Consider the following 12840-nt stretch of genomic DNA (forward strand, 5'->3'; position numbering starts at 1 on the left):
AAAGTGCGTGCCCGGCTAAGGGAAACTTGCTGCAGCTCTAGCTAATCGTAGCTATGCGGCCTGCAGCAGGATCAATGCCAGCTCTTCCAGATTTTCAAGGCAAGCTGAAAATTCATATTTTTACATGAAGTTTTCTGATCTTTGCATGTTAGTGATTCTTTTTTAAAAATGTTGACACCATGGAGTTCAAACCCGTACATCTAATATACATCTAGCTGGTCCACAGGCAACCAATCTGCAACTTCTGGAATCTAGAGTTCAGATAAAGTCATGACCTTTCAGCTTTTGTTCTGGATACTAGGGGTGTGTGTGTGTATGTGTTCACATTCCTGACATGGAATCTGATTGGCTCAGTGTACCTTTCTCGTGCCAGAGTTTGTCACAGAGTTTGGCTGCATTTGGGTCAGGTACTCGCCCTTGGTCTTCAAGGGGCTGCCTAAGGTCTCCCCTTTCAGCAGGGACCTTGACTGGGTCAACTTCCATTTCAGAGGCTGTGGCCATGGCAAGCTGTGTGACTGATGTATCTAAGAAAGACCTAGAATTTCCTCCTCCATAAGTGAATGTTTAAATGGAATGATCTGTACTGGTTTCTCCTAACAAAATTCTGTTTCTTAATAATATTAGGCAATGTTCCACTGACATTTAGTTAGAATTTTGGTAAAAATTTGGGTGGTGACAAGTTGGTATATTGTTATTAATGGTCCCTAAAGCAAAGGTCTGATTTACACCAAAGTGTTGGCTACTTCTTAAGAAACTTCTGTTTACAAAATTAGGAACCCCTAGGGTTAGAAGAGACTTTAACCTCTTCAAACCTCCCTTACAGTCCTTGAATACTCTTTAATGGCATCCTTACCAAACTGGCATCACTTATATTGTGAATACTTCTCTTTACCAGGTCGTGCACTTCTTCTAAAGGAAGCCTCTTTTATCCTGGGATAGGTCTGTCTGGTGATTACGTCTTTTTTTTTTTTTTTTAATTGCACGGTGCCCAACCCACCATAGGCAAACAGTACTGCATAAATTTGCTAAAGGAATCCACTTACAGATTCATTCATATGATATTTACTGGGTGCATATGATGTGCCAGGCACTGCTCTAGAATTTTGGGCCATATCAGGGAACAGAACAAATCCAAGTTCTTAGAGAGCCGAGGTATCCTGAAAGGAAGAGGTGGTGGGAGAGAGACAATACATTTTTTTTTTTAAGTAAATTATATAATATGTTACAGGTGATAGAGGAATGAAGAAAAGAAAAGATAGAATTGAATGAGGGGAGGGAGGAATAAATTACAATTTTAAAAAGACCCAATAAAGTGGGTGTTATTGAACTGGAAGACTTCACTGAGATGGAGTTAACAGCATAAAATGTTCCCAAATCAGTCTTCCTTCAGCCCTGTAGAAATAGCTCCCTTCTTACCTCCCAGACCTGAGGAATAATCATAGTAATAGTAACAGCTTGATAATATCTGTTGAATCCTAGCACAGATTCTAAGCACTTTCTCTGTACAAATTCATTAAATCCTCCTAACAACCCTAAGAGAGAGCTACTAGGTTTAGGTTTACTCCCATTTTCATAGCAAAGTTAAATAACTTGGCTCATAATCTGCAGCTGGAAGGGGAGGAGATGGTACACAAATCTTGACAGGCTGACTTCCAGGCTTTGGCTCCTAAGCGGTCAGCACAGCTGCCTTGAAGACTTAGCTCAAGTCCCCTCCCCCGATGAATGCCCCCTCAAGCTTTTCTTTCCCAGACACGTGCCTGGGGGCCAGTTCCTTTCATTGTATGTGATTCCTAGGATGAAATTTAAAGTCTCTTTTTCCTAGGGTTTGTACTAGGAATATTCTAGCTTTTAGCTAATGTCACTGCATCAGTGGAGCAGGCAGAGCTTCTTCAAAACTCCCCACCCAAGCACACCCAGACCAGCAACCCTTACATAGGTTTTGTAAGGTCACAGTGATCAAAATAAACATTAATTTTTTCTCAGTTTTGATATAAAAAGTCACATACATCTTTTCTTCAGCAAATGTCACTGTGGTTTCAAAGCCTAAGTGTGATGTGTGAGCGGGTAGCATTTTTAAAGTATTTCCTGCTCAACCATAGGGTGAAATTATGCAAGCCACTGAGTCCTGAAAACAGCTGCATCAAATTCTTAACACCTGCAAAAAAAAAAAGAGACTTGAAAATAATTTTACATTGTTTTTAATTTGGGGATTGGTTGGTTTTCTGTTCTTTCAAACTCTGAAGGACCTTCCAATTCATTAAACCTTCATTTGGAAAGAATTTGGGAACTTTAAAACAGTTTTGCAAATCTAAGGGAGAGACTTCACTAGAATTATATTTTCATGAATGCACTTAAAACAACTTCTTCTGGACTGGGGCCTGGGGACTGTTCCTAAAACAACAAAAGTCCCTGGGCACTAGTTTTCTAGTGAGCCTTAGAGTCACCCCCTTGGCTTGGTAGTTTCCCATGGTTGGGGTGGGGAGGGGAGGAGATCCCGTAGCGGGGGGGGGGGGGGGGGGGTTGTCTCGTCTTGTGTGAGGGAAACGCCGCACTGAGCTCCCTTGACCTGTTGCATCCTCCCAGGCTTTTCAAGTTAAAGAGTTGGATTTCCTGAAATTGTTGAACTGGATGTAAGTGCAGGCGCCCCCTTCCCCTTCTCCCCCTCCGCCACCAACAGGGTGAGAGTAGCTGCTGGGGAAGCGGAGTGGGATGGGGGAGGTGGGGTGGGGGCTGTTGGAGAGAAACCGAAGCGCTGAGCACGGGACAGGAAAAGTGGGAGGAGGAGGGGGGAGGAGGCCGTAAGACTAGTGAGGAGGGAAACGTGTCACCAGCCGGGCTCTGGGAGCTCCGCGGCCGCGTCGTTTGTGGACTCGGTGCTGAGAGGACTTGAGGCTGGACCGGACCCCTCGGAAGGCAGAGCTGGGAGAGAACCGAGGCGGGACAGCTGGGCAGAGCGCGGTGGCGAGAGCCATCCAGGTCTCTCAAGTCTCTCGGGTGAGAAAACTTTCTCGGGAAGACCGGAAACTTTTCCCTGTGCGCGCGGTATGGGGAGGAGGCAAGCTGAGCGAGTGCACGACTCGAGGTGACTCATTCCCCGGACCCCAAGGGGGGTACGTGGGGAAGTCCCCAGGAGGGGCCGGAGTCGTGGGCTCAGCAGTGGCACAGGATTGAGAACAAAATCGCCGGGAACACCGGGCACAATCCGGTGGGGAACGACGGGGAGTGGGGACTTGGAGAAAGTGTCACATTTGGGGGCAACCGGCTGGGGATCCCCGCAAGGTTGAAGATTCTCCGATGGGACGCTGCGGGCAGGCGTAGAGGACCGGACTCGGGACCCCCTTGGCGGGGAGGAGGGAAGCCGCGCCCCGCATCCCAGACTTAGGGTGGGCGAGGCACCGCTGTGCGTTGGGATGCGGGATGCTGCCGATCGTGAGACCCAGACTGAGCCTAGAGATCGAAAAAGAAAGTTTGCTTGTTTGTCTCTCTCGTCCTCCCTCTGCCTGCGGGGCAAATCTAAAGAGGTGCCCCACTCGGGCGCGGGCGATTTGGAGCCACAAAATAGCCCATTTTTCCCTGCCGTCCCCCTTTTCCGGAGGGACACATGGGAGGAGAGGGTAGGGAAGGCAGCCGATTTGTCCCCGCGCCGTTCCGACAACTGGGGAGGGCTGGGGCACAGCCCGCGAGAGACCCGGCGGTGCAGGCGGCTCTTGGCGCCTGCGGCATCCCCTTTCGGCTTCATCTTTCCCGCCCGCCCTCCATTTGGCAAGGCTTTCTCTTGCGCGCCTACTGTGCGCGCGGCGTGCTTACTGCACACAGGGGGCGCTCTGGAGCCCGGGCCCCCCGGCTCCGACTCTCCCTTACCAGCCGCTCTTAAGGGCGAGCGGTCGTCCGGGGTCAGACCTGGTTGTGTATTTGTAAACTGTGTTTCAGGAATCGGCTCTGGGGTGCCTCACTGGTTGGCAGTAGGGTTTTTCCCCTGTTCTACCCAGCCCTTGCCCTCGGTCACATGCCGTCGCTTCTTTCCCGGTGGTGCCGGGAGCCCGCGTTTTGTTCGTCAGCAGTAAGGCGGTGAGTATTTATAGATGCCACTGCAATCCTGCGGTATACAAGGTTTCAATTACTGCGAAGCGCCCCACAAGACCCAGGGCTCACGCGCAGCGGCACAGCCTCACGTCTGCTGTGGGAGGGGGAGACCCACGTAGAAAAACTCTGGGCTGGAGTCTCAGGGCATCGCTGCTGGGGCGGAGTTCTGGACCTGTTGCCCAAATGAGATGTGCAAATTCAAATGACCCATGCACAGGACCAAAGCAGTCAAGGGCGCTAACGTATTGTTTCCATCCTCTGCTCCCCACCCCCACCAAAGGATGCTCGCTGATCAAGCCTCTAAGACTGCCCTTTTTGACCTCCCTTTGGTCATCCTGACCACCGTGTGTTGCAGTCTTGACATTTCATTGGCCTAGATATTTCAAATGTCACAGTGCTGCGCTCTGGTAAATTGTTCTTGCGGTGGAAGGCGCTGTTACTGACAACATGAGGCAGCAAGTGGGTCTGGAGGGGAAATGGAGCTTGTAGAAACTTACTTACCCCCCTTTCAAATTTAGCTGCTGGGGAGGTTCCCAGTGCAGCTGAGAACCCTGCAGCTCTCCTCTGTGGTACCTGGCAGGCCTGTCTTGTCGGGTTGCAGGATTGAGTCCTAGAATCCCACCAGGGGTGCTGTGCAGACCGCTTTCTATAGAAGGTAACAGAGCAGATAAGGGAAACAGCTTGGTCAATCCACAAAGTTTTCTTTGGTTTTTCTAACTCCAGCCATTGCCCTTTTAGTATTTTATTGATTCTTCTAACAGCCAGAACCATTTACGGTGTAAAACAGAAAGGCATTACAAATAAGCTAGTTTAATTGGCTTATTTCTCAAGGGCTTTGTTTAGACTAGCTTGTTTCTCAACCAGACCTCATTTCTTTCAGATCCAGAGGGTCATGGATGTATAGTTATTTCAGTGGGTGAGATTTCAATAATGCTCTGTGTTTAAACATTACAAAAATGTTCCCTTTATTTCCAAAAAAAAAAAAAAAAAAAAAAAAAAAAAGGCCCAAAGTCACACACACAGGTTTGGAGCTGAGAATGGCTTCCAGATCTGTTACCCTAGATCAAGCCTGTACTCTATACTGGAGTTCTCGGTTCTTATAATTGATTAATTTGGTGGCTTCCCCTTCCTATCTTCCTTCCTCCCTCCCTCCCTCCCTCCCTCTCTCCCTCCCTCCTCTTTCTTTCTTTTCTTCCCTCCCTCTCTTCCTTTTATGGCATACATATAACATACAGAGTGGCTCAGTTATTGAAAAAAAATCATATCTCTAGAAAAGTGTTACACTGCTATCTGAAAATTTCATGCTGATAATCCAGACCTAAATGTCACAATCTTGGTTGTTCATTGAGGATGAATGCATTCTATTTAAACTATTCATCTGTGGAAAATTGAATTCAGTAAGGACTGTGTGGATTTCTTAATTATTTCTCTAGCCTAAAGGTTTGTAGGAGTGCATGCATGTTTCTCCCTGTGGTCATTCCTTTTGTGCTGCCCTTGTACAAGGTAAAATATACTGAAATCTTTTTTGAATTGCAGTCTTTTTCCTTTTAATCTGTTTTTTTCTTTCTTTTGTCTTTTTTTGCAGAGCTAGATCAATATAGAATTGATTTCAGAAATAGAGTGTGGCCCCCTGAAAGTTCCCTACTATGTTTAACATTCATTATTAAAAATTTGTTCCCTAGAGTTGCCTCTATATGCAAGATGTAAATGCTTGTTAAAAGCGATGCTTATAGAAATTATCATTTGTTAACAAGTCAGTGTGACTTAATATCTCAGTTGCTGAAAGCTGGGGATAAAATATTTTGTGGGTTTTGTATGGGGGACGGGGTTAGGAATTTGGGAACAGAGAGAGTGGTACCCTGTTAGGTAGAAGGCACTGTTTTATAAGGGAAGATTCCACTTTGGAGCCAAAAAGGAGGATGGGAGTATAGATGATGCAAGGCGATGATGGGGCATCAGAGGTGAATTTGAGTTAATTCACATTTTTTTCAAGGGCTGGGGATCCAGGTTTTACTTTGAAACTTGTACAGTTGAACGAGCCAACTTTTTTATTGGGCAACTACTATGAACCAGGTACAGTCACAGTCATGTAATTTGAACCTCCCAGCAGCCTGAGCACGTAGATGTTCTTTTCTCTATTTTAAGATATAAAAATGGAGGCTCAGAGAAGTTAATTACTTTCATGATGTCACACAGCCATTAACTCAAGCCCTTAGTTCTTTCCAGTACACTTTGATGTCTAACCTGTATGGCCCTTCCATGAAAACCCCAGGGTCACAAGTAATCAAGAAGCTCCTAGTGGTTCACATGGAAGTTTCTGGATCAGAAGTTGATACCAGGGCAGTGCAGGAGCTCTAAAATGAGGGAACAGGATGTGGGTGAGTAATGGAGGAAACTGAAGGGACAGCTGGATAATTCTGGCAGTAGTTACTCTGTGGAAGGAGAGAGGTCCTGTAGATACTGTGAATATAGAGAGTTACTAGCATTGGTCTGGCAGGGGATGGCTGTCACACTGCAGAGCAAGACCTGGCAACTGGCATGCCAGATGAGGTGCCAAGAGGGGAAGCATTGAGGAGGAAATACCTCCACCTCCCTCTGCGTGCCTTCTGTTGTTAAGATGCCTTCAGGTTAGCATTCCCAGGTCATAATCGCTATAAATTAGGGAGCCCAAGTGCATGAAACCTGTTTTCATTTTAACTGGACTTGGATTTTGAGGTAACATTTGCCCAATCTCTTTAAGTATTTTCTAATGCTTTGCCAGTTTATGGCCTTTGTTGATCAATCCTTGCATTTTATTTAGAGGAGAGAGAGAAAGAGAGAGAGAGAAGAAAAACAAAGGTTAGTATTACCTAAATTGGATTGAGTTCTGTCTAGCAGGGTTTAAACAAATACTGCTTGCTCTCTAATTACCATCAACTAGGAATTTAAATGGCTTATTAAACTTGACTCTCTCTCTTTTTTTTTTTTTTAAACCCAGCGTAGTTCCAGCTCTAACATATCCTGGGGTTTGGGAGGCTTTCTCTGTTCTTCAAATGTGTAGAGGACATTCTCTGCCTTGCCCTCCCCCCTTTTAAAAACATTGCATTTCTATCGCAGGATAATAAATGATATTATTATATACTGGCTTCATTAAAAAGCAGAAGCTCACAGCCAGGTTCAGCCAGCTCTTTCAGCCTCTGGAGAGCAAGCCAGTTAACTGAGTTCTTTGTCAGAAATTTAGGGACACCTGTGTGAAGCTTTTTGGATGGAGTGTGGCTTGTTCATTTTCCTCTGTACAAAAAGGATAGGCCTTGAATGAAAATCAGCCACCTTTACTCTGTGTTTGAACTTTGAAAAAAAGAAATGTGAGTGTTCTTTATCAAAGTGGGTAGTGTGTGCCCTTTTGGGGTGGGACTGAGATGAGGCAAGTTGAGGCTGCAAGGGTGTAAACCTTAAGAGCATGACCCAGAGAGCGCCTCGCTTGCTAAACCCACTTCCCCACCCTGATGAGCTGATGAATGAGCTGTGCCCAGAGGGTTTTGGAGAGTGTGGAATTCACCCAAATCTCTCGCTCCTTCTTGTGACAGGGGCCTTTGGGAAAACTGGGTCATCATCTTCACCCTGGTACCTGCCCACACAACCTATCGTGATTATCTGTACAATTTATTTTGTGTATACTCATGTGTTGCATAAAAGCGTGTATTTACCTCTCTAGGCTTTCATTCTCTTTCCCTCTCCTCAATTTTGAGCTGTAAAGATTTCTGACATGCACCCATTGGTGTTCTGGTTTCCCTTGAGCTGGTTGTCAGACGCCAGTAACCTTTCCAGTTTCTCGCTTCTCTCCTTCCTGGTTAAAGAATTTTCTCCAACTTTGCTGGTTGATTTAGACGCGGGCCGGGTTGTGTGTTTTGTTGAAGGCATCTGTGTCAGCAGCCATTAGGTGTTTAGCAAATACCAGGATTAAGGGACCACTTTGGGCTTGCTCAGCCATTCAGGAACTAGCTTACGCTGAGCCTGGGAGAATACCCTAGAGAATTTGTTTTTGTCTTTTTCCCAAGGACTGGGGCAAAACTCGAGCGAGGGCTGTAGTATGTGTCTGTATTCTGAACTCAGCGGCCTCAAACCCTGTCCCGACCTGCTCGTGACTTGAGCTGCGTAAATCCTCTGTCACCCTTTCGCATTTGCTGCTTAATTCTAAATACTCCTTTGGAACTGGTTCAGCATCATTCCCCACATGTCTTTGAGGAGACCGCGTCAACTGCTGCCGTCATTTTGGAGAGCTCTGATACAGCTTGCTGACTGCTGGAGTCCACAACTGTGGGAGTTCTATTGCCACTTTCGCTGTAAAACAATCTGGAGGCAAAATTAATGGGCACATATGGTAATCCTTTGTAGTGTTCTTAGATAATTTTTTAAAGATTTTTGACCAACAGGACAATTGAGTCCTTTTGGGCTTCACAAAAGCCTCCCTTCCCCCCCTCGCCCCCCACCCCATGCACCTCAAAGGTCCGTATCAACTTTGCAGAGAGGAGAACTGTGGAAAGAGTTTAGGTATTGGTCCTAACTGGCATCGTGGAGACAACGCAGGTCAGGGAATTGAGATCTGGAATCGGATCTCGGCTCTGCCACCGGCAAACTGTGTGACCAGGGGCAAGTTGCTCAATTGTTCTGGGCCTCAGTTTGCCTGTCTATGAAATAATGAGATCAGCCTACCGCTATAGTTCCCTTCTGTTCTACACTTCTGTGATGGCCAAGGGAGCGTGGTCTATCGCAGTGCTTCTCAACGTGCCTATGAGTCACCTTGGGATCTTGTTAAACCACAGAATTGGTTCTAGTGGTTCTAGGTTGGGGCTGAATTTCCAACCGGCTTTGAGGTGGTGTTAATTCTGCTGATTCTCAGATCACAGTTTACGGAGCCAGGCACTCACGTCCAGGTCAGGGTGTTTCTCAACGCGGTGCCCGTTGGCGTTTCTGGCTTGGTAATCTGTTGTGTGCGTTGTAGAATGTGCACTGCCCTGTGCATTGTAGAATGGTTACTTGCATCCTTGACCGCTACCCACTAGATGCCTGCAGCATCCTCCATCCCCATGCCCCACAGTTATGACAACCCAAAATGCCTCTAGACATTCAGATGTCTCCTAGTGGGAGAGAGGGGGCAAAAAAATCACCATGGTGGAGAGCACTGGGCTAGACCAATGTTCTCAAGCCTGGCTGTACATCGCAATCACTTAGAAGATGTCTAGAAAACACAATAGCCTAGGGTTCTTCTCTTTGAAATTCTGGAAAAGTGCCAGTTTTAGACTTGAGCCCCAGTGCTATCCCTCCATAGCTGTGGGACCAAGAGGCAAGGTGCTTCCAGGCTCCAAACCAGAAATTCTTCACTTCTGAAATAGGGGTAACAGTGATGCCTTCTTCACAGGGGTGTTGGGGAGATCAAGTGAGATGACCTGAGCCTGAGCTTTGGAATTGAATGCCTTACGCAGATGTCAGTGGTGCCTGTTAGACCGTAGGCCTCTGGGGTTGTATTTTATTAGTTTAATTACTTTGTTTACTTTTCCCAGGACTGGATTCATCTTCTCTCAGGCCCTGCCTCAGTGAAGTTCATACTATCTTACCTCATCATTTCCTCCAGCACTTGCAGTTACAAGCCGTGTAGCTTTTCCTCCAGTCACTCTAATACAAGGGTCTCAAACTGTTAGCCTGTGGGCCAGACTGTGGCATCAGGTATGTTTTGTTTGGTTTGAATCATGTTTTTTAGTTTGCCACAGTCCTCACTCGGCCTTTTAACTGGGATTTGTGTTCCCTGCCTCGCCCCGCCAGGCATTGAGTTTGCCATCCCTGCTTTCAGCCTTTCTGTCTTTTTCTTTCATCCTGTCCAGTTACTCTTCCCTTTTCTTCATTATTGGTAGGACCATATCTGGCTCATCTTGGTGTCCAGCCGAGTAGGTGCTCACCAGATATGTGTTGAAATGTGATATTTCTATCCCATCCGTGCCGATCCCAAATAATAATAATAAAAAAAAGCATCGTCATTGAGCTTTACCTATGAAAGCTTGTTTTTCCTTCCCAAAATTTCCTTTCCAGCCTCCAGTGTCCATATTCTTCAGCAGGACGGACAAGAAAATGGAGAACTGGTATTTTTCAGTGGACCTGTCATTAGCTTTGCCCCGTAACAGGAGAAGGTGACTTAACCTTTCTGTCTCAGTCTTGTCTCAGCCTCCCATCTTCAGTTAGTTACAGCCTTCGGTGTCGAGTTGCATTTATAACATTACTTTTGAGTATTCCCTTCTAGACCCTGAGCCCCCTGGGGGCAGATACTCGGTTCTCCTTTGCCCCGTGAGGCTTCCTCTTCTCCAAACTGGTACACAGTGGACCGTCCAGTATTTGGTTGCTCATTGGGCTTGAGTGGAACTCACGACCTCTATGAAACGATCAGATCCCAGAGACCCTTAGCTTTCTGATCTTCTATTCAGGGCTCTTTATACCTGACTGCATGACAGGGGGAGCAATTTCCTTTCCCTTCATTTCCTTTTCTTATGAAGAAGCATTTCATTCTCTTCCAGCAATTGAGAAAGTGCAGCTAATTTTTAATAAGTAGCACGTTAGTCTAGAGCACATTTTCCCATAGTTAAAACTCTTGTCGGCTGCCAGACAGTAGCTTTTGACCATTCAGTCACCCACCAAGGTTTTATATATGTTACATGTTAGAAATATAATTGTTCACATAATGGTCAGTCTCAGCTACCGCTTGTGTCTAGACTTTTCTGTGTATCATCTGGTAGGCACTGTGGAATCGCTCTGGATGGCATTTATGGGCCACACCCAAACAATTTGCCCTCCAAGAAACTCGATACTTTAAGTGGGGCTTATGGATGAGTAAATAAGATGTGTGGTTATTCCCCACAGTTTTGCTTGACTGGTACCAAAGGAGGGGATTTTTCTGGTGATTACATAGTGTTTTGCAGGTCTGGGTGATGATGATGATGTGATGAAGTAATCACTGCTAGGTGGATCTAAATTGTCAGTGCTGTGAGTCCTTCCAGGGGACATTTAGCAAAACACTGTCATACGGAGATAAACACTTGAGCTTGCATCCTGTTTGTGCCAATATTTACTCTTGCACAAATTCAGACTTCCAGGCTCTTCTGTGTGCACTCATTTCCAGTGGCGCACTGAGAAAGTTGTCTCGTTCTTCCTGTTTGGCGTTTCCTATAGCCCAAACTTGACCCTTATCATTTTCTGCTTTGTAGAAGTGTCTGTCCCTTGGCTGGCTTTTGTTTCCTAAGAGCTGCGAAGTTGGGTCCTTAATCAAAACACACACACTGCTATGTAGCAGGTGCCTCTCCTCGGCCACGTTTGTGGGCTCCACTGACCAGCACCCAGACCTCGGATTCCTTGCCCAGATGGCCCGGTTTCATGTCCAATAATGCTTAGGTGGGCCCGAGTTCAGTCAGCTGTGAAGGGAATTTTTCTGGTCCCTCAGAAATGGGAAGGCTGGTCTTCCTGGTAGCGTGGAAGTCCACGTTTCATTCCATCGTTCCAGAATATTTCCTGGGCACCTTTTATCTGGCCAGCACTGCACTTGCCGTGGCGTACAGCAGGGAACGAGACAGACAAGGTCTTTGACTTTGAGGAACTTACATACTATCAGGGCTAGTCAGACCGTGAACAAGTAAACACACACGATGACTTCAGCTCGTTTGGTAAATGCCATGAAGAAACGAAGCCTCCTTCCTGCAAGGGACTGAGTGCACTTGCTGCCCTGACAAGGTAAGAAGCTGTCGGTGATGTTCAAGGAGGGAAGCCCCGGGTGGCATTCAGCCCTCGCCACTGCATGCGGCAGATGTGAGTGTTGTTTAACAGATGGGTTAGGAGCTCAGGCCCCGGAATCAGACAGGATTTGACTCTGGGTTCCTCTTACCAGTCTTCTGACTTTGGGAAAGTTAATGCCCGTGCTTCAATTTCTTCATTGGCAAAATGGGAATAATAAAACCTACCTCACTGGTTGAGGGTAGACATGAACGGAGATGAGGCTTGGCACCATCCTATCACGGCCAGCCTCTGATGGTAGCTCGTATATTCTTATCAGCAATAATTATAATACAGTAGTCATGGGACTCAGTTGATTTTCACAATGGTCTCACTGCTCTTGAAAACCTATTTCGGACTTGGTTTCCATCCAGTAGGCTGGGTGGGATGTTTGGAGTTCAGATCTAGTTTTTTAGGTTGGCTTGGTGGGTTCTGTTTGCTGTGTGTGTTTCTTTTAGCCATCCCCCGGGTGCTGATGGCTTGCCCTGTTTGAAGAGTGGATCTGAGCGTGTATACAATACAAACGGGAATTGAGGACTCAGTGATGGGGTGGGGTAAGAGTGAGATAAGACAGCGAGCTGGTAAGTTAAGAGACCGGCCAACCAGATGATGTGGTAGGCAGGAGTGGAAATATCAGCTGAAGAAACGAAGCCTGGTTCTGGCTTTGGGCTGTGCCACCCGGTGTCTCAGAGGCGCCAAGTTCTGTAGGTCTCTCAGGTAGGGGCTGAATGCATAGCTGGGGATGCTGAGAGAGAATCGTGGCCATCAGCTAAGCCACACTGTTTAATTAACTGATAAGTCAGTCGACCTAAGGAAGGGAAGGAAGCCCAAGCCTACAGTGGCTGGTTCATGCAGGCTTACATTACCCCTGGGTAAAAAGTGTGAGATGGTTGGTGGCCACAGCAGTGATGAGATCAAATAAAGGTCACAAACCTCTCTGTTAGACCCCTAAAGTACCAGTTAGCTTGG

At 46.6% G+C, this 12840-nt stretch overlaps 1 protein-coding gene across 9 annotated transcripts in view; it reads left to right on the top strand.

The window, feature by feature from the left end:
- The window catches only part of PRR5L (proline rich 5 like), a 129704-nt gene that overhangs the window by 58127 nt on the left and 58737 nt on the right, over positions 1 to 12840 (top strand). Inside the window, exons 1-2 of one of the 9 annotated variants that reach the window (XM_019738573.3) lie at positions 2787 to 2994; positions 3931 to 4068. The exons of 5 other annotated variants lie outside the window; for them this stretch is intronic. The gene's annotated coding sequence lies outside the window, so the exon portion shown is untranslated. Of the gene's footprint in view, positions 1 to 2526; positions 2631 to 2780; positions 2995 to 3930; positions 4069 to 12840 lie in introns of those variants that run through there. 3 more of the 9 variants (XM_019738575.3, XM_088789516.1, XM_019738569.3) reach the window with 3 other exon arrangements.

Source organism: Rhinolophus sinicus, chromosome 14, assembly GCF_057876585.1.
Source record: "Rhinolophus sinicus isolate RSI-liver-muscle chromosome 14, RSI-T2T, whole genome shotgun sequence".
Classification (NCBI taxonomy): Eukaryota; Metazoa; Chordata; class Mammalia; order Chiroptera; family Rhinolophidae; genus Rhinolophus; species Rhinolophus sinicus.